The sequence below is a fragment of the Poecilia reticulata genome, chromosome 1, assembly GCF_904066995.2.
Source record: "Poecilia reticulata chromosome 1, P_reticulata-male-v2, whole genome shotgun sequence".
Lineage (NCBI taxonomy): Eukaryota > Metazoa > Chordata > Actinopteri > Cyprinodontiformes > Poeciliidae > Poecilia > Poecilia reticulata.
Window position 1 is genome coordinate 23447321 of NC_088830.1, and position 18454 is coordinate 23465774.

Genomic DNA, 18454 nt, shown 5'->3' on the forward strand with positions numbered 1-18454 from the left:
CAAAAATTTCCACATAATGTTCTTTCCTCATGATTCCATGTATTTTATGAAGTCTATCATTTCGTCCTGCAGAAAAACAGCCCCAGAACATGATACTGCCACTCCTATGCATCACATTTAGGATGTTAGAAGCTCCAACTGTAACAGTAGTTATTATGGCCAAACATTTCTACCTTAGCTTCATCAGATTACAGGACACAAATCCAAAAATGAAGGTCTTTCTCCCTGTGTGCACTGGTAAACTGCAATCTGGCTTTTTTAGGTTTCTTTTGGTGTAATGGCTTCCATACATTTCAAGGTGAATGTTGATTTGAACGTTTTGAACCAAAACACGTTCAACTCTGGGACTAACCTGTTTCCTTCTTGAGACACCTGATAGTTAGCTATCCCCATAATGTCATCATAATTATACTTCTTAATAATTATTGGAACAGATTAATGTGGCACCTTAAAGCATTTTGAAATTGCTCCCGAGTCTTACTCTTCTTGTTTGACCCATTGTGTCAAACAAGAAAAGCACTGTGGTCCAGGGGTGGCCTTACAATACATCCGCAGGTGTGGCGCCAATGTGTCAGAGGTTTCCACTGCCATGACATCATCATCTGGTTTTTCATTCATTGTTTAAAGAGACAGCAATCACTCTGTATTTATCCTTGTGATTTTCAAGAAATCAATAAATCTCTGAAATATTCTTTTTCTCATTCTTGTGACACTTAGCAGATAGAAATCATTTTTGTAATTTTAGTAAACTAAAACAAGAAAAGAAAAGTTTGGTCTGATTGAACTGCAGACAATGAGAAAAAAAATATTGTGTTTTCTCATTCGGTGCATGCAAACTTCTGGTCCAACTGCATAACATGCGGGTCGGCTGGATTTTGCCATCTAAACAGGGTCAGTGGTAGCTTTTTAATCACAGTCGACACTCAAAGGGAAGGTCTTAATTACTTTTGGGAAGTGAAAATTGCACAAAGTCTGAAACCAGACAAAATTGGTTTTTCCAACAGAATGATGACGCACATCGAAGTTGGTTTTGAAACGGATGAAACAGGCTAACAACAGGGAAAACCAAACAGTTTACCAGGAAACCAATCAATTTAAAAGAGCTCTGCTATGTCTGATATGAAGCTTGGTAAAATAGTAGTTTGCGAATGGACAAAAACAAGAGGAGTGTGGTTTCCAACTTGCTTAGTGACATTTAGTGGCCAAATATGGTCGGGGTGTATGTACATGTTTGGCATTATTCACATGACTTTAAACTTGTGTGGATGGCACAAAATCCACACTAAATTTAAATGTGTGCGTCAGATTGTTAAAATTCACTGAAGCTGGATCATCATAACACTCTGGAACATGTGTGCATAACCACATCATTGCAAGCCCAAACATAATATGAGATACCTGTTCATGATGAGTGCTTACTTATAAACTTTTGACTGTAGCTGTATGCATTTAAATTTTGAGGATCTGCACACAGAAGGCAAAGAAAACTCTAATAAAGAAAAAAAAAAAAAGAAGAAAAAGCTCCACGCACAAAACAAATAAATGGTTCTGAATATAGTAGAGATTGTGTGGGGGCAGAGAGCGTCATTAAAAGGCCACCGTGTGACTTTCCCTATTGTACGATAATTATGCTGCTGCCTGCCCTGCTTTACAGAAAGCTGAGGTTTCTGCAGTGTTTTTCTGAGACGTTGCTGAATGGAGGTGGGAGATTACTGTAAAAGCAAAAACGGTGCAGGAGGTAAAAACCAGGATGGCTTAGAGAATCAAAATTCTTTTTCTGGATCAGAATATCCATGATTTTGTTTTTCAAAAAAGTCTTATTACACAGCATATAGTGAATATTGCAGGTGTCCATTGAAGTACTTATAAACTTGGGATAACAGAAGACTCACAAAAATAAAGCTTGTGCTATTTCGAGTGAAGGTAAAAATTCAACCCGAGTCGTTTCGAATTTCCTGCGAAACAGACAGAAACCAGGTCAAGGCCGTTGGAAATTGAAAATATCCTCCCACCCGTGTGTTTAGGAACAGGAAGAGCACAAACAATGTCGACCAGACGATTATAGACGGAACATGCACTCGCACGATCCCTGAACCCGAGCATCCTCCGCTGTCGTCGCCGGCCATCGCTCAGGAAGAGCCCGACTCAAACAGGCAGCAAGCTGTAAAGCAAATTCTTAGATGAATTTGAACTTCAATTGCAGCCGGGAGAAATGAAAGAGGCAATCGCTCGGTGGCTAGAGAGATGGACGGAGTGAATTGTTGTAAAAGTGCTTTTTCATCAGTTATTGATTTTTAGTTGCTTTACAGACTGCAGCAGGAATCACATTATTAGAGATGGATATCCTGCGTATTGAGATAGAAATAAATCTCTCACCCAGTGGAAGGCTGTGGGTCTGTGTGTGCCGTACACGTGTGGGTGGTATGGGTGGAATTTGTGGAGCCTGGATGGCACTGCTGACACAGCACAAGGTTCTTCTGATTGACAGTCCAGGTCAGCGGAACGAAAACACTACATTCCAGCTCTGCGCGCGTCTGTCGGCAACGTTCTGGACAGTTATATGTCACAGCTAATGGACAGGAGCATTTTGGAGCATGCAAGGTCTAACTGCTGTCTGACATCTACACCTCTTGAATCTGTTCACATTTTGGCCCCGTACATCCACAAACACGGTGCATTATTGTCAAGTGGGAGAAAATTGACTGATGGTTTGCTTTTTAAATTTTTTTTTTATTCCAAATAAACAAAAATGTGAAAAGTCTGCATTGTATTTATGTTCAGCCCCTCTGAGTCAATACTTTTAACACCTTTGTGTTGCTATAGTAAGTGCATGTCTCTCTTCGCACTGAATATTTTTTTTGTCTACTGATCTTTGTAAAATAGCTGAAGCTATGGCTGGGTTGGATGAAGACCATCTGGAAACAACTATTTTTTTCTAGTTTTATCAAATATTCCTATTTTGATTTCAGCATGGCCTTTGACTGGGCCATTCTAAAACATACATATGCTTTGATCTGAACCTCTGACGGCTGCAGTTACAGCCATGCCAATGTAGTAAAGTTGCACCAAAAACCACAATACAGAATTATACATCACACTAAGTCTTATGTCTAAAGAAACCAAGACATAAATGTAATTTACAGAGTAAATTACATTACATTACAGAGTACACTAAACCCCAATAAAGCACAGGAGTTTGTGGCTGTAGCGTGACGAAGTGTGAAAAGGCTGTGAGTGACAGCGAGGTCCACATAATGTGTACATCTCTGAACACACAAGAAGTTAATCTGCCTGTCACATAAATACCTGTGGGTTAACTTTTGAGATACATACGGTAAGCCTGCTCAAATGATCACAAGGGAGACCATAAGCTTCACAGCTTCAAAGGCATGACTGCAAGGGAAAAATCAAAAGAAATCTTCTAACAGGTCCCACTGTTCAATGGTTAGGAAGTTTAATGCACTGACAATCTGACTAAACAGTTGAGAGAAGAGACGGTGATAAAAAAAAAAAAAAAAACTCAAAGAAGCAAACTCCCTTTGCAATTATAAGAGAGATTGAGGGGGATCAACGGTGAACCATCAGGCTTCACACATACACACTGACTGACACACACCAACATACAAAAGGACACACACATAAGACTAGTGTGTGTGCAGTGCAGAGTCTCTGTTGAGCAGGAGGTGGATAGATCTTAGCCTTTGCCTGCTGCTGCCCACTGCAGAAACAATTGTACACAAAACACACACCCACCGCTCTCCGTCTAAACTCTGCTGCGACTGCTCAGGAATGCAATGTGACAGATGTTTCCAGGTTTCACAGCTAAATCGGTAATAATTTCCTTCGGTCTCCCTCATACTTTTCCTCAGATTAAGGCAGTCATAACAGAGAGAAGAAAAATCATATTTAGTTGCATGCGTTTCTTTTGCAAACAATCAGTTTGGTAAATGAACCAAGAAACTGCACAAATAAGCTGTGGCTACACCAAGCATGTGACAATTGACATCGGTGTCAACTGAAAACAAAACCCGTGACATGCAATCTTAGAAGATAGAGGCTAGTCAACCCACGACTAATTGTTGCAACTTCTTCCCATCAGTCAGTGTACATAGTGAATAAAGCTTCCAGTGCTGTGTCAGCACAATGTCTTATTCTTTACTTGAATTGTTAAGCAGTATAATTTCAAGAGTCAATTTTCAAACTAAAGCAACTGATTATAAGAGTCTTGTCTTTAAACTATTTCCCTTCCTTCCACTTAAATCTGAATGAGTAATCTAAAAAGGCATTGTTAGGGCTTTTTAAAGAACTCAAGAAAACCAACAGTACTTTCTTTTGAATCCCTATAAAACTACTGCCAGTTACCATACCGTAAAAATATTCTGATAATTTAAATGAAATCATTATTAAAACTTATTTTAGTACAGACTGCAAAAAAAAAAAAAAAAACATAAAAACATGCTACATACAAATCTTTTGTACACAATGCAAAATAAAGGAAGATTTGTTCTCATTTTTTATTATGCACTCTGAGAAAACATTATGAAGTTTATCAAAATCGGTGGAATAATTGCAAATAAGATCAGAAGTTTGAGATTGTGGTCAACATTGTCCAAATGTTGACTCAGCAATCAATTTCCTAAACAAACTATGGAATTTAAATAATAATTCATGATGACTAAAGATAGCTAATATTTGGTAAATTTGGTAAATACAGCTTCTTTCTGTAATCTCACCATATTAGACATAGTTACCAGACATTTTTATTAAAAATTAAACTAGAAACACAAGAAATGTCTCTAATAACTCCTATTTAGCGAGCCTCGCGACAAGGTCAAGCAAGTTTGTTTACTTCTTATGCCTCCTGCCAAAAATACAGATGGCTGAAGTAAATCTAATTAGCGAAAATGGCTACACGAAAGCTCTTTGAGTGGCACAGTTTTTGGTGGGGTTTTCTGATAAGTAAACTAGGCTAAAATCACCATCTGCCAGCTGCATCTGTACATTTGAAAGAAGAGATCTAGAAGGATGTAGGACCATGGAAATTCTGACCAAAGCAACAAACATAAATGATCCACTCATTCCATCAACAGAAAGGGTTATAGAGATTAGCAGGAATATCCAGAAAAATAAGTCTAAAATATTTGGAAAAGTTAAAGATAAACAACACGAGCCCCTATTCTGAACGGGAGTCCACATTGTTTCCACCAAAAACCAGAGCATGTGGCAAAGCATAGCTCCCTGAAACTGCAAACTTCCCAGTTTTGCTCCGTTTTCAAAAATACTATTACTGAGGAAACTGTAATATGAGATCAGGGCTGAGATCAGGTTCATCTTGGTGCGCTTCAGTGGAACTCATCCAGTGTGTTTTAATGGCAAAGACTGATAAGGATCAAGCAATGTACCACAGCACTCACATCCAGCCGCTCACACAGATCACTTCAACCCACAAAACCAAATTACCGTTTTATAAGTCAACGATTACAACTCTGAGAGAACCTCACTAGTCAGCTCATAATATGTCAACCTTGTAACCACAGAAGAAACTGCACAGAGATGAGGACTTTTAATTCTCATTTTAAATTGCTGGGTGAAAGGAGCATAATGAAGTTGTGTTTTTACAATAAAAAGTAACATCATAAAGCTTGTAAGCATCATAATACTGTCCCAACTTAGAAAATTTGCAGTGGCAGCATTTTGTTATTAAGTGTTTTGGTCCAGACGGAGTGGTGCACCTCTTAAAACGGATGGCATCATGAGGAAGGAACCTAACGTGAAAATAATGACACAACGTCTCAGTATATTAGTCATGAAAAATGACCTTCATAAGATTACCGTCACACAGTCCTGATCTCAGTCCAGTAGAAAATTTGTTGGCACAGCTGAAAATGTGTGTGTGTGAGCAAGACTGCCAACAAACCTGCCTAAGTTACAGCAGTTTTGTTGGGACAAATGGACCAAAACTCCAGAAACCTATTGCGGGAAGTTTGTGACAAGACGTCTCACCCAAGTTTTTCATTTTTAGAAGGCAATTCTACCAAATGCAACGTAAACCTCTGAACTCAAAGAGACTCTAAAAAGCTCTCTCTCTTGGTGTTCTGACTTAAACCACTTAGAAATAATTTGGGTAAATGAGAGAAAATGTCATGGTTTAGGTCATCCAGTGTATCTAAATATTTGCTTTTAACTGGATGATAAATCTCCAATAGCTTAAACTGAGCTTTACAACAAACATATAATTTAGTCTGAAATAATTCACAAACTGAGACAGAACTCTCCATGGCCCAAATTTAAAAAAAAAAAAATTCAGTTTGGGCTGAATTTCAGTTCAGTGCAAAACCATTTGTTTTCAACTACTCTGAGTGATGACCTTGTTCAGAGCAGGAGGCAGCGGTTTATCAGCTGCCCCCTTCCCCGCCTCCCTTTGCAGTAAGACGGTTTATCAGTGTTCCTTTACTGTTTTGGGACACACAAACTCTGTCTCTCAACAGCTTTATCTTAGAAACCCTGTGCAAAGGCAGCTGAGGGACATATTAAAATACATGGTAAGAGGGAAAGCAGCATTTTAACCTTGATGTGGAATGCACTGTGTTTATGTTTAACTCTGCAGATGGGTGATTATAACTGAAAGTAAAGTTTCCTTGAGGCACTAACAGAACAGTAGTGAACTATATCAATTAAAGCTCTTTATCCTGAACATCACACAAGATAGTGTGCGGATGGAAATGTACTTTTGGGATTTCTCAGTCTTTTAAAATGCTTAATCTGACTCAGCTCTAAGAAGAACCGAACAACAGACGGATGAATCCCGCACACACACAAGAAGGAGAAATGGAAAAATCCTGCAGGCAACCAGAAAGGTTCAAATGTGCAACAGAACAAGAAGTTGAAGAAGTGATGAGAATAGGGGGAAATCAGGTTGCGAGGCACCTGTACTGACAAGTCCTAACAAGCAACTGAGGCTGTGAATTCTCAAATTCATCAGGTTCCCACTGACACGTTGTGCTGTGCCTGTTTCCAGCCTGTCAGTATCTTAAGTGTAGTCTTACTCAAGACTTGGGGCTTTTTCCAGAGCCAGAGTGCTTTTGCACACTGATGATTAAGCATAGAATGTTCATAATTATGAAGTTAAACCAAAGTTTTAGCAAGGACAACAAGAAAGTCTACCAAGAAGTGGAAATGTGCTGGGTATGTGGGACAATCAGTGGGAAGAAATTAAGTTTGAAAGACACACCAGCTTCCTACAACAAATATAAGTATCTAAAAACTGTGCAGCATGACTGTTACTTCTGTCAAACTTTGTTCAGCCATGATAAAGGCTGGACAGTAGTTACTATCTTAACTGACATTACACCATGAAAATCCCATTTTCTCATTTCTGCTGTTATGCAACATCTGAATAAATTCACCTTTGTGAATTTATGCAATTCACAAAAGTGGACAAGGTCATTGTAAGAAAACTACATCTTAATTCTATTTTTATGCGCAACAAATTGAATGATCATGAAAACACCAACTAAGATTCATAGTGAAGCTGGTGGAGTTGCAGTAGCATAAACAAGGTTTGTCTTGTCTGCTTTCAGCTTTTTGAGAAAAGGAAAAGTCTTTCAACTGTGAGTTTTGAGCAACTTTAGAATCTTTAGTGGCAAATCTGCAGAGCATCTGAACATTTTTTATCCGGAGACAGATGGCTGCAATTTATCTGTTCAAGCTTTGCTGTGGCTTAATCACTCACCAAGCAATTTTACAAAGACCAAACTACAGGAATGAGAAGCATGTTTTGACAGGTGGTAGTCCTAAAGAGAAACAGAATAACATTAGGCAAACGCGCTGAAATGAAAACTATCTTGTTTGGTGGGTATACTAAGATTTGCTTCAGGCTCTATTTATTCACAAGCTAAACATAGAAGAGAAATGAAGCATTATCTAAACCAGAGTGAACACGGCCCGCTCAAACTCATCTAAGATTTAATTTATTTTTTATTTTTTATTTTTTGAGGATGTTTTTCCCTCCAACACAAATGCAGACTGTACCTTTCGGACTTTAAACGGAAATGTATATGGCATGTTTTGGCGTGTTCCAGTCCTTTGTCTCTGTGCGCAGGATTAATGTGTCTGTGTTTGCATTTCAAACAGGTTTGGAAAGGAATGCACGGCCGGTGTAATCCAGTCTCAGTTCATTTTGCCTATTGTCAAAAAGTCAAAAAACTGTGAGGCTGCTGGGCCTCGGAGCCCTGGCCACAACGACACACATTTTTCCAGATAACAAACTGCAGGTTGAATCTAATCTGATTGATTAGGATGAAACAAAACATTCAACACTGATTTCATATAGTGCCACTTAAGCTCTAATTGCCTGTATCTAAAAAAAACAAACTTCAAAGTAAAATTACTAGTCGAGTAACCAGCTCTCAAGTTGATTCACCTTCCCATAATTTCATAAGTGAAACAAACAAATTTCCTTCTAACTATTGAGTTTGAATAGTAAAAGTACTTTAAACTTCAATAGCTTAAAGTCCACTTTGACCTCTCTTACAAGACAAGAAAGACAACTGCACGTCACTAAAGACTCTGAGGTTGTTGATGTGATTAAATAACTGAAATAAGGTGAGAAACTGATGCTACTTGGTGGCACATGCATCTTGATGTTGGTACAACAGATTTAGCCTGGAAAATATAAATCTTTTAAATGTAATCTAACTTAGTGTTTCTAGCACAGTCCAAAAATAGCTGTTCTCTGGTGAAAATCTTCTCTATGTTTATCACTAGATCACCGTTTCTCGTGGCACAAGTTGTCATCAACGTCTCTGTGTTTCTCCTCTAAGCTAAAGTTTACATCATAAAGCTTTAACCAGTTGGTGTCAACGTGTGAAAGTGCCTGGAGAAGTTATTCTAAGCTGTTATTATGAGTCCCAGATACAGAGAGGTTATGTAAAGCCTCTCACCTGTAATAAAAACATGTCATATCTCTGTGAGAAAAGTAAATAAATCGTCAGCATGGCAAAAGCTTGCAAGCTAGTGACTGCGTAGACCGACTGTTTCAGTCCACTTCATAAATTGATTTTTTTTTGGATCAGGTGAGTCTCCTGGGATAACTTTCAAACAACTTATGACATCTGGAAAGCAAAGTGACACACCATCTTTGATTTCGGTTTCACAACTACCAGTGATGCAAAAAGGTTTTCGGACCGAGCAGTAGATTGGTCACGTTGGTGACCTGATGTAACTCTATTTGGAAACTGATTTTGGGGTGAACAAAACAGCACCAAACATAACAACAGTCATTTCAGATTCTAGATCCTTAAAAACCACCATCAGAGTTATGTAGCTCAAACAGATGGTGCAAATACCTGCTTGGATTCACAACTCTGAGGAGGCATTTGCTTTATCACATATTGTGGAATAGGTAAGGGGACTTTAAATAAGCTTTCTCAACAAATACTAAACTAACAATTTAAACTTGACACCTTATAACAGACTTTTATTTTGAAGAAAAGAAGTAGTTGACCTGCTGTTGTGCCAGAGTCGACTAATAAAGACTTATCTTCTACAGAAAAGCGTCACATTTTGGACTGCAGGTGCCTTCTGAATTTTATCTTTAATGTTTAAATGGACAAAATGATTTGCGATGTGAATAAATCCAGCACTGATAGAGCTAGACTTGCAGAGCTCTAGCAAAGCAGGGAGAATGACTCATTTGTTTAACTGTATGCCCAGGTAGAACAATGTCTGACAGCTTCAAGAGAAATGAAATCAAATGAATTCCACCTCCTCTGATGTAAAATGTCCATATTGCACATGGAAAACACATTTCTAGCAGTTTGCAGAACAGAAGCTCAGCCACCAAAGAAGCTGACTCATTTCAGCGTGGGACTTAGATCTTCCTTTGGCACTCTGCACAATTCAGCAGCAGGTGAGCTTCCTCTAAATTAGTTGTAAACTGGCAGAGATACAAAGACATGATTTACCACATAATTGACCACATAAACCACATCACAGATTAGTTCCAGCTTTGGAAGGATGTGCAACAGTAGACAGCTTCCTGGCACCACTTAAGGCTTGCTATACATTAGTTTCTCTCATCACCAGGACACCAATCCTGTCAAGAAATATACATCAAATCCTGCATTAGCTGGCATTTTGCTGTCTTTCAGTTAATCCATAGCATGAAACGAGGAAATTAAATAAAAAGAAAAAAACATCCTGAACTTGGTCAGCTAATGTTAAAATGCTGACTGAAGAGAGAGGTGGATCTTAATTGGTGGCTGCTAAAGTGATAATCAGTCCTGCCTGGCAGTAATCTCTTCCTTTTGCACTTAACTCGCAATTACATTTAATATGAAAGCAACATATCATTTGCCATTTTGCATCCTGACAGATTTACATTATTTTTATTGTTGATAACTGTTGGATGCCAACCAGAAAATTAATGCAATGGCCTTTCTGAACAGTCTATAACATTTATAAGATGTACAGTTAAGCAGAAAAGGATTTCATTGTTCTCATTAAATGAAGAGATTTGTTTTTGAATGGAAAAGACACATCCATTTTCCAAAAGATACAAAGATGATGTACAAAAGAAAGATGATGGGCAAAAGAAAATATATATTTTATTTACATTTGAGTTGCATTTTTAAAAATTTGCATACCCCTTTTCATTGTAGGGGTTTCCAAGATCTGCTGCCCTGGTGACTTGTACTCCAACACAGCTGAATCAAATGACTGAATTACCTCTTCAGCATGTTTGGCAAACACCTACACGTCAGTTTAAGGCATCTTGTATTGTATAATAATACTTGCTACTGTGGCTTCTCAAACTTGAAGGTATTCATATGTGGTCTTGTAGTAAAGTTATGAACCGCCACAATGCACAGCCGCTGTTCATCGCCGAGCGCTCTCCCTTAGCCATGACTTGCCACAAACCAGCTGCAGAGAGCTGCTGCTTTTATCCCGCTGTGTTGATGAAAACAGCTGTTCTCAAGTAAGCATAATAAGGATGCTCTACAACAATATGCTGTGCTATGGGAGGGCGTATAGCCTTCAATTTTCCCCACGTACTCTCACAATTTCTAATGGATGTCAAGAATTTCAAACAAGCTCTCTCATATGAAGTGTAATCAAAGACAAATAGGTTTTTTGCCAAAGTCTATGGCACATTGTAGCATTTTAACAAACATTTATATACACAAGTCAGAAGAGACACTGTCATCAAATTACAATATAGCTTTAAAGGTACACCTGCCTTGTGGATTATTGGGCTGAACTAGAAAAAAATTTTGAACACAGAATCGTTAAGAATTAAAATATGAGCAGTATTGATCTACTAGTTTACTAGTTCTCTAGATCAAACCTGTCCACATGACAGTCCTGTAGCAGTTGACTGAGTGTTTTGATAAAAAAATGTTAAGCACTTTGAACAAATGTTTGACCAGATTAGAATGAAAAAGTCCTCAAGGCAAGGTTACACCTGAGTTTTGCCTCAATTCCATCTTCAACAATATTCCAGTGTGAAATTTTCTTTGCGATATGTAGGTTCTAGAAAGTAGCGTCAACAATAACAACCAGAAACCTGAAGATTCAGAACAAAACATCCACATAAGAATCACCGTTTCCCAGCAGAACTGTTGAAAGCCCATCAGCTCTTCTCTTTCCCACAGTACATTTGGGTCACATGACTTATCTTTAAAAGTCTTAAGAAGCACCCTACACCATTACATTTAAGTAAACAACAACAACAACAAAAACATTTATTTGACCTGCTATGGTAATTCTGTTGTTTGCTCAGTTCTGAGAAGCACCAAGTCTTTGTTTGGTACTTAATTTGCCAATTCACATTTACCAACACAAATGTTGTCAATAATTATCAGGTTTTCTATCATTGAATACCATTTAAGTCCAGCTGTGGAAATACTAGCAACATAATTCTTGCAACATCTTACAACTCTGTAGGGATTTCGAAAGAATGCTGTAAAATTCCCCCACCCCCTTATTACAGAAATAAACAGCAAGAGTAAAATGAAAGAGAATTGCACTATGGTTCATATTTGAGCGATGAGGCATGGCAGATATCTCAGACATGTTTGGACAGATAATATGACATCATGCAGAAATGTGCTGCAAGTCAGGTGAGCTCTGTGGGAAGCAATTTAGTCTATATTAGCACAGCAGACACAGGTTTAAGAGTGACACCTATACTGTTAAACTGAATGAGTGGGTGTCTCCAACATTTTAACAGCAGGTTTTAGTTTCCCTTTCATCACAGTGAAGATTTATAGTCTGAAAAAATGCTTAGGATCCTGACAGTCACTAACTTTGGACAAACAAGAATCCTACAAGAAAATTTTAAAAATCCTGCTATTCAGTCTTTCTTCAAAACCACATGCAATTAAAATGATTTTACAACAGAACAAATAGTAATTTATTGAAGTTCAGCTCATATTGGTAGCTTCTCCCGTTTGCTTTTAACAAAATCACATGCAGAAAATGAAGGAGTATTGACTGAAATCTTTCAGTCAATATTCACTTCGCAGACCTTCCTAATAAAGTACAAAGATGTAAACTTGTTTTGCTTTACATTCCCAGCTCCATACCTGGTCTGCTAGGTCTTAAAAATGTCATGGGACTGTGCCTCCTATGCTTGTTTTCTTGCTTCTTTTTAATATGCGGAACATTAAATTAAAGTCAAAATAACATTGTGTATGGCCTCTCTGTTTTGGTTCCATTTTTCTATGTATTCTCTGTCACCTGAGGCCAAATTTCTGCTTGCCTGTAACAGCAACCCTGAAGAGAAGTTTGTTTGTGTCCTGTGCACCTTAAGACAAAGAACAGCATGTATTTGAAAAGAAAACACTTTTTACTCCCAAAAAACAAACAACCCCCCCCCTCCCCCTTCGTAATTTAACCACGAATAAGTTTGCTTCTGCTTATAACGACAGTGCAGAGGGACATCTATAAATGTAACACGTCTTATGGTGATACTGTACATGATTGAAACATATGCCGGAGGTGATGGGACAGTAAGAAATTTTCCTCTTGCTTAAAATTCAGCCTTGATCATGTTGGCCAGTAAAGAGGTGGAGGATTTAATCACTACCAGCCACTCTTTTGTCTCCCCTCCTTTATCTTTCAGTTTAAAAAAAAAAAAATCTATGTGAGCCTTGTCAGACTCTCATTCTCATCCTGTTCTTTTCAATGCCATTTGAAAAGATAAGACACTTGCTGATTGGTGGTGCTGACGACCACAGTTTCATCTTGCCCTTTTATCTGCCTTTAATAACTATCCCACCCAGTGCACACCCCACTGTGCCATTTTTTGTGCATTACAGAAGAGATTTTCCAGAGACAGATGAAAAACTAAGCTTTGCAAATGATGGCCTCACTGATTGGCTAAACGGTCAATATTTTTAAAGAACAGTGGCAGACATCTTGAGTGTTATGCAGTGTTTGATTTGTGCTCAAGAGTGTTAACATTTCAAATTCATAAAAAACATGTCAGGATTGAAAATCCGAAGTTAAACACCAACCACAAGATCAAAGATCAATATGACTTACTCATACATAAAAAAATATTCATAGTTGAACTTATAAACTGTTAGGATCTGAATTCTGTGTCAGATTTCTGATATCTAGGAGCAGAGGATACCGTACCATGTTTATGAGAGAAGATTCAATCGGGTTTTACTACTGTTTTAAAAACAAAAGTATTACAAATTTGATATTTAAACAGTCTTTTCATTTCACATTGAAAGATTTGGTTAACACAGCTATTAAACATGTTCCATGAATCCATGACAGACAGAGCTGGAAACTCAGAAGTATAAAACTGAGTCTTTGCTACAAAAAAATATTCAACCTTCCCGTTACAGGTTGACCACCAGCACGACTCGATATGCAAGTGTATACAGTCTCCTTTTAAGTAGCTTCTTGCATATCTCTGCTTCTTCCAACTTAATTTTAAACGTCTATCTGATGCTGAAGGTATGCATTCTTCAGTCTTCTTCACTCACTAACGGCGTTCACACTGAGGAGTGTGCATTACCTCTGTCTGTTAACATTCAGATATGGGGGGAATTTCCTGATTGTGAAAAGAATACCAGCCCCTGGTCAAGCTAAAAATCAGCAGATTCCCCGTCACCAGTGCATTAATCAGAGCAACTCTAAGCAAAGTAACTAAAATCTCACAGGTTTTCCGACTTTCAACTGGAACTAGATTAAGTCTGGCATGATGTCATTTTGTGATGAGAGCTCCAGGCTAAACAGAAGACCCTATTAAAATAATGTTTGGTGTCTTATGAAAACATAATGAACAGGAAGGTAAGGCAAAAGGGTGAAAATATTTCTTTTGAACATGCTATAGAAAAGTACTGACCAGTACCACCAGCCTGCTTTGGTCCTTTGATATTTGTCCTTTCCTTAACGAGGTTTTTTTTTCTTTGACTGGAGAAGTGCACTTGTAAACAAACCTTCAAGAGACTAACTACCATCTGAGAGCCAAATTAAGCCGGGAGGTGAGTAACACCTCCTGGATGGGGCTTTAAGTACCTCAGTTCTTCAGTTTGACAGAAAGAGGAGCCACCTCAGCAGCCCCTGCTGGTATCTCTTGCTTGTGAAGATCAGTATGCACAGCTGCATGCTAAGCAGCTCTGGCGGTATAAAGTCAAACAGATCTGGTACGGCTGTGTCTAAAAGTAAAGAGGCAGCTTTGTATTTTTCACAGAATTTTGTTGGGGAAAAAAAAAAAGTCGTGTGGTTAAAGTGGCTGGCCTTATTTGACATCTAAATTTGAATGGAATGGATTTATTCTGGGGGGTGTTGCAAGATACAGCTGCAGCTCTTCAGCCAATAACAACAGAGCAAATATGTCAAACTATTGCTTAATACAATCTAAACTCCATGCAGATTTTGACTTGATGACAGAAAACTGATTTAAACCAGAATCCTTAGAGACAGGTATATATTGCGATAAGTAAGTAATTGTAAATATAAATATGCCATCCAGCAGAAGTGCTGTTTAAGCCTTCTAATTGTTAGTTTTAGGTGCTGTACGAAACTAACAATTGATACAGTTTGCCAACTACTGAACAACGTGCCAACGTGGTCAGTTTCTCCGTTTTCCTTTGTTTTATAAAGGTAATTTACAAGTTTATGGTAACATCTTGCACCTCAAAAATTAGCTTTCCCACACATCTGCCTTCGATAACATCAAATAAGGTATAAATCATCTGATCAGTAATAAAAGCAATACATATACGTTTTCTCTTCAATTTCACATTACTCTTGAGTACTCACAAATCCCACAATTATAGAGGTATAGCACTAGATTTTATGTGAGGCAAATAAGCACGGAAACAAATCCGATTGAAAAATCTAAGCAGGAACATACACAGAAAACAATCAATGTCACTTTCATTATTTACAGCATTTATCATCATGGGTAAGAGGGCAATGAGAGTCAAACACTTTCTCACACACAAGGATGAACTCACTCATCTCAATCACTTCATAATGCGTCATAATCTATCAAAAGTTGCATGTCCTCCATACAGTTTACCAATGCCAGCTGAACTGCTCGCACCTCTTGTGATGTCATGAACCCAAATACACACGCAGCAGAATTTGCTGTTCGTAACCCATTTTAAAACTATGTGCAGGCTAATGTTAAATCCTACAATCGATATCCATACTTCACGACCCGCATGTTGATGTTTTCTCGACAGGGTACTTTTACGTTTAATAATGACAAAACATGCAATAGTGAATGGTATCTTTAACTGAGGTCAGACAAGTCAACAGCTGCTGAGGCGGTGCAGACCTGGCTCGGCTCACTTCCACCGTCTGGCCCAGACTCAAAAGGTGTCAGTCGAGCACGTACGCCGAACTTACCAAGACAAATTCATGCTCAAATGTTTCCAAAGCCGAGCCAAAGTCCACTCACCTGTTGAAAGCTTTGCGTCGTGGAAAAAAATACACCAAGTTTAAAAATAGTAATAATAAAAAAACGCCAATCGTTAAAAAGTAAAGGGGATAATTATCCTGCTTCCCGCTCCAAAAGGAAGAGCAAAAACACGAGTCAAAACACCTGAGAAGGCTCGGCTTTCTTCGCTCCGCTGCGCAGCCACGCGATCGTCACATTGAAAACAGCGGGACGAGGCGACGTCAGAGGTTCAAACTTTCTTTAAAGTCCTCCGAAGTTAGCCTAAGGTGAACAGCCACAGCCTGAGTGCGAAAAGTAATAATGTCCTCGGTCTTGCAGCGTCTTTATAGTCCGTGTGTGAGGAGGAACGAGGTCGGTGTGAGCCGCACGGTTACCTGACTCCTCTCATTACGGCGAGGCCAGCCCTCCTCACACTGCAGCTGCAGCTTCATGTTTCCTGTTCTTTTCCCTCTGAATGGCAGCGGAGTAGACAGACTCACACGGACTGGGCTTCCCTCTAGGAACAGGTTGAGATGCATCACCTAACACGAACTTTCATCCTGAGACTTACAGCTTTTTTACATAGCAGTTTAAATTAACATGATATTTACTCTCACCTGCATCTCTCACTTGATGTAAAAGCAGTTTAGTATATAATTACATTAGCGCAGTAAGACCGTAACAATTATGACCCTAAGTTCTTAGAAGTACTGAATTTATATTTAAAGACAAACGTGCATGTTCACATTTTTAGCTGGAACATAAGCAGATTAAAGCAGACAGAGAAAATCCGGTGCACGTTGTCATATTCAGAATGTCAGAATATTTTAAGGGTGTCTTAGTGACACCCTTAAAATATTCACTGGTCTGTGTAAAACATCAGTAAGGCAGCTGAAAATGCAGCACATCCAAAATGCTGCTGCTGCAAGAGTCCTGGCCAACACTGACACAAATGGACATGCACCACTTTATAAATCGTTGGTCAAGCACTGCTTAAGACCCATAGAAGATTTCTTACATAGGACCTAACTCAGTGTTTCCATGACCAGAAGTAAACAAGCAAGTTTCTATAGGTTCTTCAGCTTTGGAGCCCATTTCCTGAAAACCAGAGATGTTGCAGAAACTGTTGGCTCCTTTAAATCAGGACTGAAAATATAGTTTTGTACTATTGCTTTTAATACACTGTTCAATCACTGATGCAGTTTGAGATTGAAGATTACATTTGGATTTAAATAAAAAAATTAAACATCAATGTCAATTCAGGCTTTTTAACCAGTCTCTTAAATCTACCTTTTAACTGTAGTTTCTTTTATGCAGTTATTTAGGTGTTTGACATATTTACATCTCTTAAACACTTAAAAAAGTTTTTATTCTCTGCTTTGATGTTTCGTAAAGCACTTTGGATTTCCTTATGAATATAGATAATTTAGATACACAAACAAACATTATAAAAAAGGGAAAAGAATGTTACAACATACAATGTAATAACTACAAACACTTTTAACATAAATTTTAAAATTGTGCCACCATTTCAAAGTTGTCGACAGATTCTCCCTCTCGGGTTGTTGAGCTGTGCAGCTCCTCCAGAGTTACCGACGCCATCTTGGCTGCTCCTCTGATTAATGCTCTGCTTGTTCTGTCTGTCAGTTTCGGTGAACTCTTTTTTACTAATTAGCTGACTTCTGTTCCCTAATTGTCGAAGGTGTCTGTTACATTAAATCCCAATAAAATGCAATAAAGTTTGTGAGTACAGCAAGAGATAAAGATAAAATGTTCATATGAACATTTTGCAATAAGTATGTCTTCCATTTGTTTCACAGTGGCAGTGGAACAGTGGAACAACTGCCAGGGACAGTAAAGTGAAAGAGCATGCAGTAGTAGGATGATTAGGTGCCGGTCTGTAATAAAACTTTAGATTGTTCTTATGATGATGTGTGCTATCAATGCATGTTTGGCTTATTATTTTATAAGATGAGATAAAGCAACAGACTTTGAATGAACCTCCAAGGAAACGCTGCCGTATAAGTGACTTTTGTTTTATGACTTCGTGAAGCAATGCATCTGTTTAATATACTTATTTAGAAAACTCTTAAACTTGTGATTGTATGAGAAATGTTGCAGCATGTCAAATATGAACAGCTAAATTATTCTGCTTATTTCTCTTTTCTCATTTTGTTTTGGTTGCAGGCAAAAAGACAGAGATTCAGGAAAAGCAGTGGACAGCTTTGTCTGGACCTCTGCTCTTATTTTGCTTTGTCGGAGGTAATTCAGAGTGCGAAAACTTCTGCCGGAGATGTGCTTTTACGCCTGGAAATGCAAGACGGGGAGTGTGATGGAACGTCAGTTGATAATGACCAGGAGTCGAGTCGGGTCATGATGCAACAGGTTTGTTGTGGAAAAGCTGCCGCTCTCGGTGTGCTGTTTTCTTTACAGCGCAGCGAGCATAGCAGTTCACTGATGACTGTTATTCTGCTGATAAATACTATGTGTCTGAACAAGCACCATGCAGGTCAAAAGAAAAGCACAAGCAGCAAAATTTCCCTT

General features: G+C 38.4%; 2 protein-coding genes across 3 annotated transcripts in view; one reads left to right on the top strand and one right to left on the bottom strand.

Annotated features, from left to right (window-relative positions):
- The window catches only part of palm3 (paralemmin 3), a 35246-nt gene extending 18969 nt beyond the window's left edge, over window positions 1-16277 (bottom strand). Inside the window, exon 1 of the mRNA XM_008415698.3 lies at window positions 15932-16277. The gene's annotated coding sequence lies outside the window, so the exon portion shown is untranslated. The remainder of the gene's footprint in view (window positions 1-15931) is intronic.
- A 1833-nt stretch (window positions 16278-18110) lies between these two features.
- Window positions 18111-18454, top strand: part of plppr2b (phospholipid phosphatase related 2b) — a 64101-nt gene continuing 63757 nt past the window's right edge. The window contains exon 1 of one of the 2 annotated variants that reach the window (XM_081609470.1): window positions 18111-18295. The gene's annotated coding sequence lies outside the window, so the exon portion shown is untranslated. The remainder of the gene's footprint in view (window positions 18296-18454) is intronic. The other variant, XM_017306459.2, reaches the window with a different exon arrangement.